Genomic DNA, 22,021 nt, shown 5'->3' with positions numbered 1-22,021 from the left:
TCTAATCTGTTTGTTCTTTAATGGACAGAAAATTAGAAACGTGGGCATTAATAGACATTACAGAAACATTTATTTGTGTAGATTTAAATTTAAAATTGTGTAGATGAGTCTTACTCTCTGTGAACATTGTACAAATCCTTGCAATCAAGAATAGTGTTGGCCCAGTGTTTAAAGTACCGTACTAGTGATCCCGGTTACCTGGAGTAACAATTCAATGATCTGAGGCCAAAACCCTCCATGACAGTTGAATAATTTAAATTCAAATAATCTGGATCTTTTGTTTAGAAATACAAAACCAATGCTGTAAGAACAAAAGAAATAGGATCAGAAGTAGGCTATCTGGCCCATTGAGCTGTTCAATAATATAATGGCTGATTTGATCATGGACTCATCTCCACCTATCTGCCTTTTCCTCATAACCCTTAATTCCCCTACTATGCAAAAATCTATCCAACTTTGTCTCAAGTATATTTATCAAGGTAGCCTCCACTGCTTCATTGGGCAGAGAGTTACACAGACTCACCACTAGATGTGGTTTATACCAATATTCATGGAACTTACAAGGCAATGCCCCACCCTCACCTTGGATACTCAGACCACATTGTGGTAAACTATGTGTATACCTGTCTGGACATGCCCCCCCCCCCCCCCCGCTGACTGCTCCTGTGGCTCCTCCCACAGACCCCTGTATAAAGGCGATTGGAGGCACTGCTCCTCCCTCGGTCTCCGAGATGCCGTCCTCTGTTTAGCTGCTAATAAAAGCCTATCATTCACCTCCCGTCTCCTGAGGGTTATTGATGGTGCATCAGACATATCCATTTTGCTAATCCCTACAAACAAGCCGTTGGTTACATGGGTCAAACCATTTTGAAGAAAGATCTGAAGATGCCACTTCAGCACTGTGGGACTGCTTTGAAAACACGGACTCAGCATATTCAGAGAGGCAGCTACCTGTGATCGTCGCATCTACATGGATGAATATGCGAGGTCCGTGACTGGCTAAATAAGAAAGAGTATCGACGACGTTACCATGATTAGACACTACACAGCCAGGGAAAACCACAAACCATGGCTGATTCAGAGGTTCAGGCAAGCTCAGGGATGGGGATGCTGCCCTCAAATCAGGGTTCACGACAACTCTGTGGTCAGCAAGGGCCTCGTCTCTCATACCTTCAGGAAGGCAAAGCGTGAGTACGCACAGAAACATCCACTGACACCTGGGACACACAGCGCATGTGGTAAGGTATGCAAACCTTAACCGATTGCAAGTCCACCTTACGTGTCAATGACAGCAACACCTCCGTTCCTGATAGGCTGAACATGGTTTGACCAACTGAATGATGTCACATTGACAAAAGCCCACTCTCTTCCTGAGGAGCAACCACCTTGTCTGGCTGCAGTCGAGGTGAGGAGAGCCCTAGCCAGGGTAAACCGATGCAAAGCTGCAGAGTCAGGAGACATACCTGCTCAGGCGCTAAAGGACTAGGTGGGCCAGCTAATAGAGGTATTAACGGATAACTTTAAGATCTCTCTGAAACAGTCCACTGTCTCTGCAGGCTTCAAGACAGCCACCTTCATTCCGGTGCCCAAGAGAGCAACAGCAACTGTCCAAAACAATTACCACCCAGCGGCACTGACATCAGCAATCAGAAAGTGCTTTGAGTGGCCGGTAATGAAATGAAACCCCACCTTCCAGCTACGCTGGACCCTTTCCAGTTCATCAGCTGCTCAAACCAGCCCACTGACGATGCCACAGCCTCGGCCTTCCGCTCCATCCTCTCCCACCTAGAAAATGATGCCTCTTATGCCAAGATATTGTTCATCAACTTCAGCTTGGTGCTGAACATAAGCATTACCAGAAGCTGGTGGGTAAACTGTTCTCGTTGGGCTCAACAACTCTCTCTGTAACTGGATCTTGGACTCCTTGATGGAAAGACCCCACTCTGTCCAAGTTGGCAACAACATTTCAAGCTCCGTCACACTGGGCACTGGTCCCCCCACTCCACGAAAGTTTCAGTGCTCAGTCCACTGCTGTTCACGTTGCTGACTCCCAACTGCACTGCTAGATTCAACTCAAATTACAACAAGTTCACTGATGATAGTACAATGACTCAAAATTTAAAGTTCTAAGTAAAATTTATTATCAGTGTACATACATGTCACTACATGCAACCCTGAGGCTCTTTCTCTGCAGGCATACTTAGCAAATCTATAGAGCAGAAACTGTAAACAGGATCTGTAACCTGTAAGCAAACTATGCAAATGTAGATAATAAATTAAAAGCAATAAATACCAAGCATGAAATAACAAGATAAACGAGTCCTTAACTGAGTGTAATTATCCCCTTTTGTTCAAGAACTTGAAGCTGGTGGTGAAATCCTGAGGCGTCCTGTACAGTGAGGAGTATGGCCTGGCCAATGAGGATCTTTGATGATGCTGACTTTCTATGGTGACTTTTCATGTAGACGTGCTCAATGGTTGGGAGGGCTTTACCCGCAGAGCTGAATCCTCTACCTTCTGTAGGATTTTTTGCTCAAAGGCTTTGGTGCTCCCGCACCAGGCTTTAATGCAGCAGGTCAACACGCTTTCTGCCACACATCTCCAGAAGTTTGCCAAGGTTCTTGATGACATCCCAGTGCTCCGCAGACAATGGTTGGCCACGTCAGCAGCAGTGATGAGCGGGATACAGAGAGGAGGTAGAGAGGCTCCTCGATTAATGAAAGAACAACAAGAGAAGCCTGGACAAGACAAAAGAGATGATGGTGGGCTTCCGGAAGGTCGATCACTCTCTGTTACACATTAATGGCTCTGCCGTGGAGGGAGTGACGAGCTCAAAGTTCTTTGTTGTGTTCACAATGGACCACCTAACCTGGACCCGTGCACCTCCTCACTAGATCCAGAACGTGCTGCAGCATCTACACTTTCTGAGGAGATTGAGATGTCCAAGGCTCCCCGCCCGCATGCTGACAAATTTCAAGTGCCCGGTCTGGCTGCATCATTTGTGGTATGGAAGCTGCAAAGCATTGGAGCACAAGACCCTACAGAGGACAGTAAAATCCACTGAGAGGATCATCGGGGTCTCCCTCCCCCTACATGTGACATTTAGAGAGAGCATTGCAGACAAAAGGCCCAAGGGATTGTTGAGGATCCCTACCACCCACCTCACAAACTCTTTGATCCACTACCATCAGGAAGGAGGTATAGTGGCATCAGTACTAGGACTGTCAAACTGGGTAACAGCTCTTTCTTCAGGCTGTGAGTCTAGAGTATCCTATTACCATTGAGGTCTCGTCACCAGGGCAGCAAGCTGTTTACTGTTTACCTCTGCTGCACTTTACTACATGCATTTTGAATTATATTTTATAAGTTTATTTATAGTTTAATACTTTGGTTTATGCACTGTGTGTGATATATGTTGTTTGGGTGCATGGTAGTCTGGAGGAACGATACTTCATTTACTTGTATATATGTACAGATGACAATAAACTTGAAATAAAAAACACTCCAATGCAAGTACCTTGAAATTACTGTGGAAAATATCAGAAAGGATAATGATTCGGAAATAACGGTGGAACAATTCACAAGGGTTGTTCTGCAAGTAGACAAGGTAATGAAGAAGGCTTTTGAAATATTGCCCTTCTTCAGTCATAGCACCGAGTTTCGGAGTACAAACATTATGTAAGCCATTGGTGAAGTTGCACTTGGGGTTTTCTGTACCGTTCAGGCCAGGCTTTATCAAACTGGAGAGTGTGCCAAAGAGATTTATGAGGATGCTACCTGGGCTAGAAGGTTTGAGCTACAGGGAGAGGTTGGCCATGTTGCACCTTTATTTCATAGAAGAATGAGGGAGACAAATAAAATCATAAGGGGTATGGATAGGATGAATGGTCATAGATTGTTCCCCAGGATTGAGGAGACCAAAGCTATGGGGCACAAGTACAAGATAAGAGGGGAATGGTTTAAAAGTGAGCTGAGAGGCAATTCTTTACACAGAGGGTACTGAGTATCTGGAATGAGCTGTCAGAGGAAGTGGTTGAGATAGGTACAATTGCAATATCTAGGAGGCATTTGGTTAAGTACAAGGAGGGGAGGGACTTAATGTATTATGGGCCACATGTAGGCAACTGGGACAAGCAGGGAGGATGTTGTGTTCAGCATAGACCAGATGGGCTGAATGGTCTGTTTCCATGCTGTATAAATCTATGACTCTAAGAATATTGTCATGTATCAGGGACAATATTTCTTTGAGCTAGAGCATCACTTATGCAGCTGTGATTAATAAACATCAAGAAAAGGCCCCATGTTTCTTAGAAACTGGAAAGAATCCATTCTTTCTATCTCATTGTAATAAGCAGATAGCCAATACAGGTATTGTTCCAAGCCGTCCTTTTGACTATCTAATATCCACAAATCTGTGTTGTCCACTGCTGCTGTTTAAACAAATTCAGCAACTATTTGGATTCCAAATGAGCAGGCTGAGGACTATACAATTTGTGTTTTAGTCATTGAGTCAAGTGGTGTAGTGGCAAGATACAGAAGTAGATTGTCAGGTCTTTCTTCCTCGCAGATACTGCTGCTGCCCAGGTTCGGACCCAGCTGGGTTTGAACTCTGGACCATCTGCCTTGAAGTCCAGTGCTGATGCCACCACACCACCAGCCAGCCCATATCATTCATCTTCTGTATTCTCTGAAGATCCTCCCACTGAGTTTATGCTCACAGTTCTGTTAAACTCACAATGATCTGCAGGTATTTCTCCAGTGTCTCCTTGGAAAAACTTTCACTCTTGTCCTTTCAATCATACAGTCAAGGAAAGTGTTCCAGGAACAGGGAACAGTGTAATAGTCTGGCTAATTGAAGGTAATTTCAAAGACATGGCACAAGCATAATGTATCAAGTGACCTCCTTTGGTCCTGTCAGGTACTTTGTTATTCTCTCCATGCAACAAGTATTCCAGACTCTCCCTCCACTGTAATCAAGAATACCTTTTATTAAAGAATGTGCAAATATTTTAAGACACTGTCCAGATTTCATTGAGAACCCCAAGAGTTTTGTATTTAATTTACGCAATTCTTTTTTATTACATTTCCACACTGCTTTAAATTCAAGGGATGTTAACAAACTTGTTTCTCTGGAAATGTTTTCCATGCAGAAATGGATACAAGTCAATTCTGAGTTTGCTGGCATTTCAACAAACATTTTTATTAATTTAAGCACTTGTTAAACCTATTAAATTATAGTAAGTGAAAGGTGTTCACATCTATTACAACAAAACCTTCAGTGTTTAAGAATGCCTAAGAACCTAATTGGGGCCCAGTGTTAATCTCCTCTGTGTGTTTAGCCAGCACAGGAGGCTTTTATCATTTGTCATTCATTCATCGCCTTCTGTAGAAGTGCTAAAATATCATTCTCAAAGGTTGCTTAGCTATCAGCTTTAGTCTCCACAGATCAAGAATAAAATATATTTCAAATTAACTTTATAGCTGCCAAGTTAGCAAGCACGGAAACAACATTTATCTCAATTTCCACAAATAATAGCTAATCCATGTTTGAAAGGATAAAAAGCAAAATAATACCTGAATGAAGATTTCATTGACAATGAGGCTCTGCTTTACTGACTTTTAGTTCACCAAAAGTAACAGCACAAGGAAAAGAGGTCCCAGAGGTATTCTGAAAATAAGACTATGTGTCAAACCATTGATATTTACATGCCGGAGCTTTATTTTACAATGTGTTTTAGTGAGGCTATTTTTATTATTAATTTTGTTGTAGGCTTTGAAGTGTTTTACAGATGTACACCCTACAGCATATTGCGCTTGTGGCGGAGGGAGAGACAGTTTTGGGTGTCTTCTTGGTTGCCTGCCAGTTGGGCTTCTTTGTCTTGGATGAGGTCAACCTTGTTGAGCTTTGTTGGATCAGCACACGTTCAGTTAAACAGAGCATATTTTGCCACATCCTTGAGTTGTGTCTTGTTGGTGATGGAGAGGAAATTAGATGTGTCACACACCACGATCTCCTATCTCGTCTTATAGCCATAGAATCTATAGCATGTGGTTATCCAAGTTATAATTCTGACCAATTAATGGGGGAATTCAGAGAGGCTAATGCCACTGAATATGATATAGACGTTTCCAACTCTGATGAGGGTTTTTTGCCCAGAGAAATAGCCCTATTTCTCTTTCCCAATTGTTGAGACCTCTTGAATGCTTAATCATTCAGTTACCACTAATATTGCATAATAAATATCAAATATCAAGGTTTAAGCAGCTTTAAAAATCAGTAACATAAGCTTTATTTTATAGTGAAAAGAGTTAACTGATAGCTAACAGTATGGTCTAAGAACTGTCCTGAATTTTTCCTGTCTTATTCTTTAAAAACACACTTTGTAGCATAATTTACAGCGGCTTCTCATTGATATGATGCAAGCAGAACTGCTGGAACTCTGAGGTAGCCTGTCCCAAGTGTATCTTCTGTAATTAGCAGTCCTGTGGCAAGCTTCACTGAAATTCCTGTACACTACTGCCAAGTGAACTAGAATATTCCAAAGTAGGAATGGTAGCAGTCAGCAGCAAGCTGTGCCTCTTAACATTCGGTGACCAGGTTTGTTAAAATAATGAGGAGCACTGAAAGGAGTACCTAGTAGGGGCAGCAGGAACCAGTCAGGATTGGCATGCTACAACTTGGGATGAGTGAGCTGTTGGATACAGTGTAGGATTAGTGGAGTTACAGCCAAAGTGCCTCAGGGGGTTTTCCACAAGGGAAGGGGTGCTGCAAAGGTACAAATGTGTTGATTGGCCATTAGGAGCAAACAGTCTCACTAAGATGAAGCATCCTCCTCCTCTAATTCACATCTGTCCAAACTTCTGCTCACCACTGGCCATTTGTTGCACCATATGCTTCTTCAATTTTTGGCAAATTGTTCTCCTTTGTGCATCGATTGTGAGGCCCCTTATTTCAAAGTAACCCATCTCCAGCCTAAAAAAAATTCTCAGATCTCACTCTTCCACAGTACAAGCTGTTCATGCCTGTTTCAGAAGTTAAAATAAACATGCAGCAGAAGATTAAAACTGAAGTCATGGAATGTTAACTCTGCTTAAACCATGATCTATCCAACAAATAAGTAACTTTAAAACTACAGATAGCTGTTAGTCAAGCAGAGAGCTTCTCCTAAATCCATTTTTTTGGGATGTTGCATTACAGGCATGTTTATTGCTACCCTTAATTGACCTCAACAAGGTAGCGATAAGTAGCCATCTTGATCTTTGCACTCCATAAAACCGTAAGATGTTAGATCCATAAGATGAAGGCCACCAGGTCCACTAAGTCTGCTCTGATTTATTATCTATCACAACCCCATTCCCCTGCCTGCTCCCCCTAACTTTTGGTTCTTTTACTAATCGAGACCCTATCAACCTCTGCTTTAAACATAGTCATTATAAACATGCCCCACAGCAATGTTGGTTAGAGGTTTCCAGGATTTAGACCCAGGGACTATCAAGGTTCTATGATATAATTCTACATCATAGAAATCTATGGCCCAGAAAGGAAACCAAAGGACATGATGTTCCACGGTACTTTGCGACCTTGTCCTTCTTGGTGGTAGAGACTGTGGTTTGGAAAGTGCTATAATTCTCATGTGTTTCGGAGATGGCTCAGGTTGCAGCTAGGGTGATATAGGAAAAGATCATTTAGAATGGTGGATGGAGACCTATTAATCTAGTTGTGTTGGAGATGCACTAATCCAGGAGGATATTCCACCATGCTCTTTACTTGTGCCACATGCTTGATAGACAGGTATTGAGGGGTCACGTGGTGTCAGTATCCTGATTATCCTTGCCGCAGGGTGTCCGGCACCTGACCTCATTTCGTAGCCACGTTATTTAGGTGGCCAATCCAGCTGAGGGTTCAACCCAGATGTGGAAAGAAACCTGTTCATTGGGGGGTTATCATTGCTTGGCACTTTCTGAGCTGTGTAGCCTCCTTTGTACTGTAACAGGCCTGCAGTTCTGTGTTTCTATGATTCAATATTAGGAACATCTTATCTCATCAGTCTCCATCCAATTTTGAGATAAAAGCACAAACAAACCTTACTAATCTACAGTCTTATTAATTTTGTTAAGTTACAAAGCTTGCTGGTCGAGATCTACTGATAAGATGGTTGTGGATGAGATTTCTGTGATAACAATGTTGATTACCTTCTTATAAATATGTACATTCCCATGCAACCCCCTTATGAAGAAGAACATGGTCAGAGCTGGTGTGATTCTTACATGTAATATCCTAATTGAACACTAGAGCATACTGCAAAGGCTGAGTAGATCAATTCTCTTTCTTATGTTCCATTGAGATACAGGAATTAATTCTTCCCATTTCATTATTTCACTTTTCATCAATCACTTTCAATGCATGGCTGCAATATTTCTCAATTTGCTACACCTAGAACCCAGACTCCCTTCTTCTTTAGTTAATGTAATGAAAATAAAAGTAAAAAGATAAAAATTGTGATTAAGAATCATTGATCTGAAAATTAGCTGTTTCTTTTTCCAAAGATGCTGTCTGACTTGAGTGCTTTCAGCATTTTCTATTTTATTTCAGGTTTTCAATGTGAGGAGACTTTTTACTTTTCAATTAAAATTCCACAATAATGTGTCTGAAATTTACTGACTTTGTCTTGATGTTTCGATTTGTTCTGATAGATGGTAAATGTGCTCCTGGACAAATTTTCATTGGTCATTGCAAGAATCCCACTCACAAGGACATTAAATGGAAGTTGTGGTTCTCATTGTAATTCTATTTAACGCATGTCTTTTAGAATTGCAAATTTTCATTCTACAATTTAATACAATTTTCCATTTCCCACTCCAAACTTCAGGTAGCATATGTTCTTTTTCTGCTAATAATTAGCTTCCTAGTAAGTCAGAACTGAAATGTATATATAAAAGGATCATTTTATGTGAACATAACTTTATATCTTGACAAATTCAGTACCCCTCTGCGAACTGTCTCCTTTCTGAACGACTTCTTGAGACTAAAACTGATGATTAATTTAATTGTAATCTTTGATACAGCTCCTCTAATGACAAAAGATGGTTCCAAATTCTCATGCATAAACAGCAATCAATTAGAAAATATGTCTAGCTTAACAATAACAGCATCTCAGGGGAAAAAAAAGCAGAGATATTGTCTCTAGACAAAGTTCCCTTATTAGAATTGGAAAAGACAGGAAGTAAGTTTGTTTTAAATTGCAGTGAGGATGGAGGAGCAATGGTTAAAAAACATAGGGAATATTTTTGACAGGGTGAATCCAGGGTTACAGAGATGATAGGCCAACTGCTTGATAGGTTAATGAGAACATTCGTAGAGAGAGAACACAAATGAAGGAAGATATAAAAGTTATGAATTGCAGATCAATATGAAATGCTCATTTGGCAATGGATTCTCAACCTGAACTATTAATTATAATTCTCTTTCTAAAGATGCTGTCAGACTTGTTCAGTTTTCCTGGCATTTTCTGTTTTTATTTCAATTTTCCAGTTGGGTTTCGTCTTCCAGTCAACATGCTCTTTAACAATTCTCATGAAGAGTGTTGACTCAAGTTTTCTCTCTACTGATGCTGCTTGACCGGCTGCAAACATATTGAATTTTGAATTTGTTTTCCAACATCTGTAGTTTGTGATCCAAGCCCTAATGGACAGGACTTTACATTCCGGATGATATTTTGGTGACAACAGGTGCGCAGTTAATTGTGGAATTAAGAAAAGTTCTGTTTGAGTTACTCACCTTCTCCTCAAGTACTCCTACTGCAAAACTTCAGTGAAAGACTTGAGATTCAAATTAATTGAATAGTTTGAACAAGGCGAAATTAAACCATGGCTAAATACCAAACTCACAGAGAAAATATTTGAGCACATTTCTCTTTTGTCACCCATATGTTGTCTTGTATGACCCTTTAATCTTCCTTTATTCAAAGCCAAAACAGTCCCTCTGATCTCTTGATTCTGTTCTAATGTCTCCAAAAACTTTCTTTAGTCTGGCTCTGAATTCCTCCTTGCTTCTTGATCATATCCCTCTACCAGAACTATTTATTTCCCAATGAATCCAATCATCCTTCAATTTTCCCACTTCACTCCTCACTCCAGTCTCCCTTGTCTACCACCAGGCCAACAAAACTTCTGAGCTCCCCTAATCTCCCATTATTCTCTCCAATCTTCTCACACTGTAACCACCTCCACAAATTGATCTTCTGCACAAGCCATAATCTTTTCCTCCCACCTTTTTTCTCTCTTTACATCTTTCTGCATTCTTTTCTTCCAACCATCTATCACTTGACCAATGTTTCCATCTCTCCACCCTTCTGGTCTGTCTCCCTGATCATCTTCCACCCTGCAATTTTATCTCCACTATACAGCCTTGATTTTCCCATTCTCAATTGACTGCCATCAATATATTATCAGTATCAGGTTTGTTATCACCGGCATGTGTCATGACAGCAGCAGTTCAACGCATTACATAATATAGAAGAATGAATGAATGAATGAATAAATAAACAAATAAATAAATAAATAAATAAAGCTATTACAGTACATGTATATTGAATAGATTAAGAACCGTGCAAAAACAGAAATAATATATATTTTAAAAGTGAGATAGTGTTCATGAGTTCAAAGTCCATTTAGAAATCGGATGGCAGAGGGGAAGAAGTTGTTCCTGAATCACTGAGTGTATGCCTTCAGGCTTCTGTACCTCCCACCTGATGGTAACAGTGAGAAAAGGGCATGCCCTGGGTGCTGAGGGTCCTTAATAATGAACCGGAGACACTGATCCTTGAAGATGTCCTGGGTCCATTGTAGGTTAGTACCCAAGATGGATCCGACTAAATTTATGACCCTCTGCAGCTTCTTTTGGTCCTGTGCAGTAGACCCCCTTACCAGACAGTGATGCAGCCTGTCAGAATGCTGTCCACAGTAGATGTTTTTGTGTGTTTTCATTGACATACCAAATCTCTTCAAATGAAGTATAGTCACTGTCTTGCCTTCTTTATAGCTGCATCGATATGTTGGGACCAGGTTAGGTCCTCGGAGATCTTCAGACACTGGAACTTGAAAATGCTCACTCTCTTTACTTCTGATCCCTCTATGAGGATTGGTGTATGTACCTTCGTCTTACCCTTCCTGAAGTCCACAATCAGCTCTTCTGTCTTACTCATGTTGAGTGCGAGGTTGTTGCTGCAACACTACTCCACTAGTTGGCATATCTCACTCCTGTACACTCTGTCGTGTTTCTATTGTCCAAGTGGTCTAAGGCCATGTGAAGAGCCATTAAGATTGTGTCTGCCATTGACCTATTGTGGCGATAGGAAAATTGCAGTGGGTCCATATGTATATGTGCAACTCTCTACATCAGTGTAAACATCAAGCTCTAACCTTTTCATCCAATACTATTTATTGTCCACCACAATACAAACTCTTTGATCCAAGACTCTCAACCATGGATGTTGCATCCTAGCATCTACATGATATGCAAGTCAGGCAATTCAATATGCTGTTGCCCAGGCAACAGGCTCCCTCTCTCCATGCAGCGGATGAATTTAAAGGAACAGCAGTTGACAAATACAGTTTGGTCATCACAGGAGTTGCCAGTCAACATTGAGCTCGAAGTAGGACTGCCTTACTGATTCCAACTCTAGATTTTCCCTCAGGGATTACTCCCGAACTCCCAGCCCTGAGTGGGTGTAGCTTCAAGGCAGTGGAGGTTTGAGATCAGAGTTTTCCTTCTCTTAGTTGAGTTGCCAACCATGGCTGATGAAGCAATTAGTTTTAAGGCATCAATAACCCACTTTTGCTCCTACTTCTTTCAGTAGAAGTGGTTCCATTGGCCTTAGTACTGTAGCTAAGCCACACATGACCAGGAGCTGGACTTGGACTATTTGAGATGAATGCCATTGGGAGCATTTAATAGATAGTAGGAGCTTATCCCACTACAACACCCTCTCCCTTCTAAAACAAACCTAAGGAACAAAATTCACTGATTAAAGTCCACTTAAAATAATCTCTCTTATCGATATGTAAATGCAAGCCTTTCAGATACCTTTTCTGATAGCTTAGGTATTGTTCAAACATTAGACCTCATGGTCCAAACCAATCTATGTCTTTTATTCCCACTTTTCATCCCAACTTATTTTCCTTGTCTTCATTTTGATTTCCGGTCATACTTTAGACTGCAACATAAATTATTCCTCTGATGTGTTCTATTTGACCAATTAAATTTAAAACCTTGTAAACAGATATTTCTAAACTGGGATTTGTGACTGTCCCCATGGATTACACTGCACATCCATTCCCCTCTTCTCTTGGATGCAGAGACAGCAAGGGAGGTAGATAAAGAAGCCTTTAGTGATGTTAACAAAGTTTAGTTAGAAAGTTCTTAAAATACATGCATCATGCCTCATGTATAGTGCCCCCTGTGATTCCCAGTCATCTCCTGGACTAACTTAGCACCTTAAAAGCAGCAATCTCCAAAGTCATCAGTTAATTCTGTGCAGACTGTGAGGGTGTTTGTGAGTGTGCACATTATACTGAAGTGAACAAGTGAAGGGTTCATTCAGGAAGGTTGGGACCATTGGCATAAAGCTTCCACATACTGTACACATTGTGTTGCAGCTCCAAATCTTTTCTCTTCCTCTTTCAACAACTCCTGTGAGCTTTTGATTCCCAGAAGTTAACAGAGGCAGGAAAAGGCTGCTCACACCCTCATTCATCACGCTATATGTGTTTGAGCCAAGAGTACAGAAACCTCACTATTTTCTCACGCACACACCACCTCAACACGGCTCCAACTGCATCTGTGAAATCACAATCCAGGTCTTCAGGGCTGAATTAATGAGCAGGGGAACTGACCTCATTTTGTGCATCTTCTCATTGTCATTCGCATCCTAGATCTCTTGGACTTCAGAGATCAAGTTTATTATCAGTGACATATGTCATGAGATTTGTTGCTTTGTGTCAGGGTGGACTGTTTCTTGTTTGGTGACGGCATCATGCAATATCTCAAGCACTTGATTATAGTTGGCCACTGGTGGTATGTAAACTGTAGTCAGGATCACAGACGAGAACTCTCTTGGTAAATAGAGTGGTCAGAATTTGATCATTAAGTGTTCAACTAAGAGGGATTACCAGTGTGATGTAACTGCCATATTGGGGCACCACTGAGAGTTTATCATGAAACACACACCTTCACCTCTTGCCTTTTTCAAATCAACTATTTGGTTCAACCTGTATATTGAGAAGCCTTCAGGTCTGTTCATTCTATCTTGCGTACTCTGAGTAAGCCAAGTCTTGGTAAAGCACAGAACACAACAAATTTTCATTTCCCCACATCAATCTTACCCTCGGGTCCTGAATTTTGTTCTCCAGTGACTGCACATTTGCTAACAAGATGCTGGGTAGAGGGGTTCTCATTCCTCTGTGTTTCAGCTTGGTTTGGAGACCCCCCTCCCTCCAACCTGCCTCACTTCTAGCAATGGTAATGAACCTTTGTCTGCCTGAAGGTGCTGTACCTGCTTGCTTAAGCGTTAAGTCTGCTTCGTCCTTCAGAAGATTGTGAAATCTGTAGTTCATTAAGTCAGTTCAAAAATACACTGCTTAAAGGGAAGTTACATGCTGCAGGTTGCAGTGAGGGTGGTTGAAAAGAGGTATGTTTAGAAGATTTGCAAGCAGCTCACAGGACATTGCCATGTTTCACCGGTGCCATCTTAACAAATTTCTTCAAATTTGCAAAAGTCCGCAAGCTGGTAAGTTAATTGACCACCAGAACTTGCCCCTGGTGTGTGGGTGAGTTGATGGAAATATGTGGAGAGTAGAAAAAGGGATTAAGGCAGGAAGAGTGTAAATGGTCATCATGGACTCAATGAGGCAAAGGGTTAACTTCTGTGTGCTGTATCCGTCTCTCTCTCTCTCATTCACTCTTTAACTCTGAGAAAGCACAGAGACAGGGAATGATGACTAAATATGAAACTGTGTTGTGCTGGGATACAATTAAGAAAGCACAACATGGATTTGAAACAATGAGCTCATCTAAGTGATGATGAAACTTATTAACATTCAACAATGTGCAACAACATGTCCACCACCTGCCGCTCTTCAAAACTGCTGGCATCTCCAACCGTTGAAGGGATTCTTCCTCCTGTCAAGATGGAATGACTCAAGCCTGTGGGTCTTTCCAAGCCCCAGAATGACATCAGGTAACGTGAAGTCCAGTTAGTAATGGGGCGAGCTTGGCACATCTGCAAACAATTTTCTGCTTCCTTCACACTTTACAATCAATAGCAGAGCGAACACTGTTGCCTGTCATGTCATCATGTCCAGTCAATCTGATCGGTTTCTAAGCACACAAATAACATCCTAATGTGGTGGTTGTGTTAAAATAGTGCTGACAAAAATTTCAGGTCACTGCAAGCAACATTCCCCTTTCCATCTCCCACTGTCAGCAATTAATTCATCATTCACGTTATATTCCAAAATGTTTCCAATCAGACTGCACTGTGATATGATTTCTGAATCAGTCTGAAAGAAATTCATTAATTGATATCATTAAATTCATTTCCACTGTTTTGTTTGAACTTAATGATAGTTCAAACGAAGAGATATGTACCGCAAGGACATGAACACATGGGCCTTATTTGCCTCAGCACTTTGCTTTGTATTAGAACCCAGATGTCAGACCTGGCGATTTGCAATATATTGAAAGGATTTAATTTTGCTCAGTACTGGCAAAAGAGCACAGGTTTCAGTGTGTTTGACCAAATGTGGCCAGTTTTGAGTTTTTGTACCTATCTTCTCCCTATGTCAACTGCAATATTTAAAGACAGATGGTGAGAAATAAAATTAGATACTCAAGAAATTCACAAGATGTTCACGTTACCTTAAAGGAGAGATCATTGCAACAAAAATAGCCAACAGAGACACATAGCTTAAAGTCCATAAAGGAAATGATACTGGATACCTGTCTATTGATCCAAAATTTAATAAAGCAAGTCAGGTGTCATCACAAGACTAAAGTGCAAAGTTTGCACAATCGGTACTCACCAGCTAGTCTGTGAGATTGGATTACACGACTAAATGTATGAGAGTGATATCAAATGATAAATAATATTGAACTTTTCTTGTGAACTTACCTTGTGCATTTAATTTTCATTGAATTGAATTGTCATTGAATTGTCATTGTCATTGAATGAGTACATATGAAAAACCTATTGTATTTCAGTTGTCTGGTCCAATTGAAGATATATTACAAACTATACAACCACTCCAGTGTTGGAAAGGTTATTTGATGTGTGAACATGTTCAGAAATGTATCTCATAATCTCAGGTTTATATGCTTTGATAATTGAGTTCACTTTCAGAAAATTTGGTCGCTAGAACCGTAAGATATGGGAGCAGAATTAGGCCGTATGGCCCATCTAGAATGCTCCACCACTTCAACAAGGTGGATCCAATTTTCCTCTCAGCCTCAATCTCCTGCCTTCCCCCGTATCTCTTCATGCCCTGACTAATCAAGAATCTATCAACCTCTGCCTAAATACACATAAAGACTTGGCCGCCACACCTGCACGTGGCAAAGGATTCCACAGTTTTACCACTCTCTGGCTAAAGAAATTCCTCTTCCTCTCCATTCTAAAAGGAAGCCCCTCTATTCTGAGGTTGTGTCCTCTAATCTTAGACTCTGTCACCTTTTGATAGGTTTCATTTAGGTCACCCCTCATTCTTTTGAATTCTAGTGAATGCAGGTCCAGAGCCATCAAATACTCATCATATGACAAGCCATTCAATCCTACTATCATTTCCATGAACCTCCTTTGAAGCTGCTCAAGCTTCAGCACATCCTTTCTAAGATGAGGGGCTCAAACCTGCTCACAATACTCCAAGTGAGGCCTCACCAGCACTTTATCAAGTTTCACCAATACATCCTTGCTTTTATATTCTAGTCCTCTTGAAATAAATGGTAACATTGCATTTGCCTTCCTCACCACATACTCAGCCGGCAAATTCACCTTTAGGGAATCCTGCACAAGGACTCCCAAGTCCCTTTGCATCTCGGTTTTTTCGTATTTTCTCGTCAATTAGAAAATAGTCAACCCTTTTATTTCTTCCAGCAAAGTGCATGACCATGCATTTTCTGACACTGTATTCCATCTGTCATTTCTTTGCCCATTCTCCTAATGTCTAAGTCCTTTGTACTTCTGTACTTCTTCACAACTACCTGCCCCTCCACCTATCACATATCATTCTGCAATCTTTGCAACAAAGCCATCAATTCCATCAACCAAATCATTGATATATAATGTCAAAAGAATCGGTCCCGACACAAACCCCTCTGGAATACCACTAGTCACTCGCAGCCAGTCAGAAAAGGCTCCCTTTCTTTCTCTCTTTGCCTCCTGTAATACCATGGGCTCATAGCCTGTTAAGCAGCCTTATTTATAAAGCATACCTTCAGTCCAGTATTTAGCCTTTACAATTTTGTCGCACCATGCTCAACCTTTTGATTCCTAATCTTGTCTGTGGTCTTACCACAGACACCACAACTTCTCCAGTAACTGTTCTGGTACTTTGTTTCCCAGCCCCCTGCAACTCTAGTTTAAACCCACTGTGCAGCATTAACAAACCTTCCTGCTAGGATATTGGTCCCCCTCCAGTTCAGATGCAAACCGTCCCCTCCATACGGGTCCCACCTTCCCCGATGACCAATGTTCTTATGACCAAAAATCTTATGCCCTCCCTCCTACACCAACTCATTAGCCACCTATTAAACTATAATCTTCCTAGTTCGACTAGCGTGTGGCACAGAGATGACAAACCTTATACTCTGGAAGTTCAGGTACAATACCTTCAGTTCTGTATTCATCCTTTTTGGTTTTGTCTGCCTTTTACGTTGCAACATCCTGTTGACTGCAATTTTTTTGTATCAATAGCCTCTTTCATTAGACATTGCTTCTGTTTGTAAACCAACCACCTCATCTTCAGCACTACTATCCGACTTTCCTATGGTACTTCTTGCATTGAAATATCTGCAGCTCAGGACACTAGCCACACCATGCTCAACCCTTTGATTCCTGACTTCGCCTGAGGTCTTACCAGTCTTTGCCTCCACAACCTCTCTATTAACTGTTCTGGCACTCTGGTTCCCATCCCCCCTGCAACTCTAGTTTAAATCTTACTGTGCAGCATTAACAAACCTTCCCGCTTGGATATTAGTTCCCCTCCAGATCAGGTGCAAACCATCCCTTCTGTACAGGTCCTGTCTTCCCTGGAAGAGAGACCAATGATCCAAAATTCTTATGCCTTCCCTCATACACAAACTTATTAACCACATATTAAACTGTATAATCTTCCTACTTCTGGCCTCACTAGCACGTGGCGTGGATAACAATCCTGAGATCACAGACCTGGATGCACCTAATTCCATGAACTCACTATGCAGAATCTCTTCACTCATCCTTCCCATGTCATTGGTATCTACATGGACCATGACTTCTGGTGTTCATCCTCCCAGTTGAGAATGCTGAGGACTCAATCTGAGATATCCCGGACCCTGGCACCCGGGAAGCAGCATATCATCCAGGAATCTCGTTCTTGCCCACTGAGTCTCCTATCCGATCCCATAACTAATGAATCCCCTATCACCACAGTGTGCTTCTTTTCCCTCAATTCCCTTCTGTGTAACAGAGGCAGACTCAGTGCCAGAGACCCGACCACTGTGACTTTCCTCTGTAAAGTCATCTTTGCCAATTGTATCCAAAGTGATATACCTGTTGTTGAGGGGAATAGCCACAGGGGTACTCTAAGTACTAACTCCTTGGCCTTTACCCCTTCCTGATGTCCTGTACCTTGGGTATAACTACCTCTCTATATGCCCTATTTATCACCTCTTCAGCCTCCTGAATGATCCATAGTTCATCCAGTTCCAGCTCCAACTCCTTAAGGCAGTTTCTTTGAAAGGGCAGCTGGATGCACTTCTCACTGTCCCAGTCATCCGGGACACTGGAGGTCTCCCTGACTTCCCACATCCCGCAAGAGGAGCATTCCACTATCCTGCCTGGCGTCGCTACTGTCCTATCTGACCAGACATAGAGAAGGAAAAAAACTTGAGAATTTCCCTCCTTTGCTTTCTCTGAGTGAAGCCTGTCTTAGTGGGAATCTCGAAGAGCTAAAGCCTAAAGACCACCACTCTGACCATGTCCGCTCAGACTATGGCCCACCTTCATTTAATCTGCTCTTAGTAATCAATCCCAAACACTGATTGGTCACTGGTCGAAGCTCAATGATGCTGACGTGAGCCGCTCCTGCCATTTATCTTCAGACTGTGGACCTGATTGATGTCCCCTCCTCTCCAATCTTCCATTGTCTGGATTGGCTGCTGGTGAAAGCTCTATTAAACTGTGCAAGCGCTCTAGCCAAAGATAAGTAACTGCCATGTGATGGGAATTCATAAGGAATAACTGGACTAAAATTATTGAGTGACAGCCTTTATTGGTCAGAGTCGACCATGGATGTTGCATCCGAGCTGTCATATGGAAGCCAGTCTGCGAGTCAGGGCACTACAATGTGCCCATGCAGCAGGCTTCCCCTCTCTACACAGCCAATGAATCCAAAGGAATGGCAGAGACCAATACACTTTGGCACCAGCAGCATCACAGGAGTTGCAGGTCAATGTTGAACTCACATCGGTTGCATTAGGGACTCCAGCTTTGGATTTTTCCTTCAGGATTTACTCCTGAAGCCTTCCCCATGAGTGGGTATAGAGGTTTGAGATCTATGCGGTGGGGGGGGGGGAACTACGAGGGGAATTTGGGCAAGGGAAGAGGAGGTTCTTCTTCTAAGCTCTCCTTGGATAAGGGTTCGTTTGATCTCTTGCAGGATTCCTCACCTCGAGATCAGAGTACCCTGTATCCCTCGCTGGAGGCCCAACATAGGGCACTGGCAGACCATCAGTGGCAGCAGGGGTGGTGCCTTCCTGCCAACCCCCATAAGGAGAGGTCATTCTCCCTGCACCCAGACTCTATCATAAAAGTGTGAATAGTTTGAGTTGCATGAGGTGGGACTCAAGTGAATTCACGTGTGTGTGTGTGTGTGTGTGTGTGTGTGTGTGTGTGTGTGGAGGCCCCCATGTCAGTTACCCCGCAGAGTGTTATACGGCCAGCTACATCATGGTCGACGCTCAGCTGGAGGGCCGAAGAAGCGCTATCAGGATCAGATGAAGAATGCTTTAAGGAAATGCAAGATCAGACCTGAGAACCTGGAGGATGTTGCTGCTGACCGTATCACTTGGCGACAGCTGTGTAGGGACGGGGTTCGTATTCTGGAGATGGAAAGGACAACCAGAAGACAGCAGGAGAGAGCCAGGAGAAATGCAGCCATGGTTGCCATCACTACCACCAATACCACATATACATGTCCCACCTGCAATAGAGCTTGTGGGTCCAGGATAGGACTGTATAGTCATCAAAGATCTCACTGTTAAAGGAGTGGGCGTCATCATCAGATTTCGATGGATAACCAAAGAGTGTGTGTGTGACCAATTGAAATACAGTATTTTGCTACTTGGTGAAGTGAATATGCAGAAGCTGTTATCTTTTAAGAGGATTTCACCTTTAAATAGCTGTGTTAATGAGTCAGAGGCCCCCACCCAGTTGTCTTTTCTTTCCCTTTGTTCTTTGGATAATTTTCCATTGTGGAAGTTAATTGTTTGTTCTAAGTGTTGCATTTATTTGTGAAGGCTTTAAAGGAAGGAAAGTACAAAAATGGATTAATTTTTTTTGAGAGAGATGAATTGGCATCCTGTGGGTGTTAATATTGGTGATAATATCTCCTCCTTGCTGACGACTAACACTGGTGCCCCTCAGGGGTGTGTGCTTAGCCCCACTATATACCCATAACTGTGTTGCTAGGCATAGCTCAAATGCCATCTATAAATTTGCTGATGATACAACCATTGTTGAAAGAATTTCAGGTGGAGATGAGGGGGCATACAAGAGCAAGATGAAGGGTAAGATGAGGGAACACGAACCAATCCTCACAGAGGGATCACAAGTGGAGAGAGTGGACAATTTCAAGTTCCTGGGTGTCAAGATCTCTGAGGATCTAACCTGGTCCCAACATATCAATGCAGCTATATAGAAGGAAAGACAATGGCTATATTTCATTAGGAGTTGGAAGAGATTTTGTTTGTCAACTAAAACAGACATAAACTTCTACAGGCGTACCGTGGAGAGTACGTTGACAGACTCTGGATGATATGGGGATGTCCATTGCACATGACTGAAAGAAGCTACAGAAAGTTGTAAAATTAGTCAGCTCCATTTTGCCTGCAAGTACCCAAGTTATCTTCAAAGAGCTGTGTCTCAGAAAGGCAATGTTTATTATTAACGAGCCCCATCACCTAGGGACAGCACTTTTCTCGTTGTAACCATCAGGAAGGAGATACCAAAATCTGAAGGCACACATTCAATGATTCAGGAACAGTTTCTGCCATATGATTCTGAAATGGATATTGAATCCATGAACTCCACCTCAATTTTTTCGATATTATATTATTTCTATTTTTGCACTATTTTAAATTCATTATATATATATATTTACTGTAATTGATTTATTTGGTTATTGACTTTTATTTGACTTTTCTTCCTATATTATCATGTATTGCATTGAACTGCTGCTGCTAAACTAACAAGTTTCACGATACATGCTGATGATAATAGACCTGATTCTAAAATGACGGCCATTCAAATGGTTGCCTTGCAGAATCTGATGTGTCAGGAAATATCACTCAGCTTGCGGATCACATCCAACAGTCAGTGGATAAGGTGAAGAAAGTGGGAGACCAGTTCCATAGCTATTACAGTCCAGGGTGAGGCTGATGGATTTTTGGGGCCCTAGGAGTTTGCTGGACTACTTAGCACACTGGGTAGTGGCCATTTTGCATATATTACTGGGTATTGTCGTTTTGAATTTTATATGTAGTTTAGTGGGGCATTCATGTGAATTATACTAGTTCGAGGATGGAATTGTCACAGAGTTGCATCTCTCAAAGGGTGGCATGCACTGTGAAGGGTTAACTTACCTGCCAGTTGAAAGCTGCTTCCACCATGCCTGTCGCTGATTGGCCCATTTGATGGACGTGGCAGCTCTCTCCCATTGGCTGACTTTCATGCCACGGCACTGGCTTCCGGCTTTGGGCATTACCTGGGTATAAGAATAGTGTGTATATGAAGTTCTGTCTCTGCTCGCTCGGGGCTCCCCTTCAGACTGGGTCATGACCAGAACTGAAGGACCATTGGGAAAATGTACCTCAGAAAGGAAGGCCTGTGTGCACACTTAGATAGGCATCTGATTGTTCAATGTTTAGTGCTGTAGTTGTGTAATTTGGCAGGACTTGAAGTACCAGTTTGAGTTAGAAGTTTTATTGAATGCTTACACATGACACTGCGTCAACCACTATTTCTGGCTGCTCATTCCAAATATCCAACACTTCTGTGTGAAGTAGCTGACCCTGATGTTTCTTAAAATTTTCACCTCTGATCTTAAACCTATTACCTTATGTTTTTAGCACTCCCCCCGCCCTCCCCCTGAGATAAAGGACAATGTGATTTCAACCTGTCAATGCTCCTCATGATCTTATATTCCTCCATCAGGTCTCTCAATCTCCTTCTCCAGTGCTGACAACAAAATCCATAGTTTGCAGCCAGCCCTGAAGAACACTGCGAAGATTGCTCCACTCTTAAAATCTCCAGGTATCACGGCGCAAGGTTGAGCTCCACTCAACCTTGAATGAATTCCTTCCAGCTCCATGAAATCTAGTTCACTGGCTGCTTTATCACAGATGATATAAGAAACCAGCGAAACTTTGTAAAATGGAGGTGTGGAAACTAATAGTATTTTATCCTTGATATGTTTGAGTTTCCCAATGCCAGCCTTGAACACTGTTGTGGCGTCATCCAGTACCTTTCTTAATTCACTTTCAGTTGAC

General features: G+C 42.0%; 1 long non-coding RNA gene across 1 annotated transcript in view; it reads right to left on the bottom strand.

The window, feature by feature from the left end:
* Positions 1-21,209, bottom strand: part of LOC132377509 (uncharacterized) — a 35,638-nt gene extending 14,429 nt beyond the window's left edge. The window contains exons 1-2 of the long non-coding RNA XR_009506662.1: positions 21,116-21,209; positions 5,575-5,668 (exon numbers count right to left, since the gene is read on the bottom strand). This is a non-coding gene — a long non-coding RNA (uncharacterized LOC132377509). The remainder of the gene's footprint in view (positions 1-5,574; positions 5,669-21,115) is intronic.
* Between the last annotated feature and the right edge of the window lie 812 nt (positions 21,210-22,021).

This window comes from Hypanus sabinus, chromosome 18 (genome assembly GCF_030144855.1).
Source record: "Hypanus sabinus isolate sHypSab1 chromosome 18, sHypSab1.hap1, whole genome shotgun sequence".
Lineage (NCBI taxonomy): Eukaryota > Metazoa > Chordata > Chondrichthyes > Myliobatiformes > Dasyatidae > Hypanus > Hypanus sabinus.
Note: the sequence above shows the minus strand (reverse complement) of the source record. Positions and strands in the feature narration are given on the sequence as shown.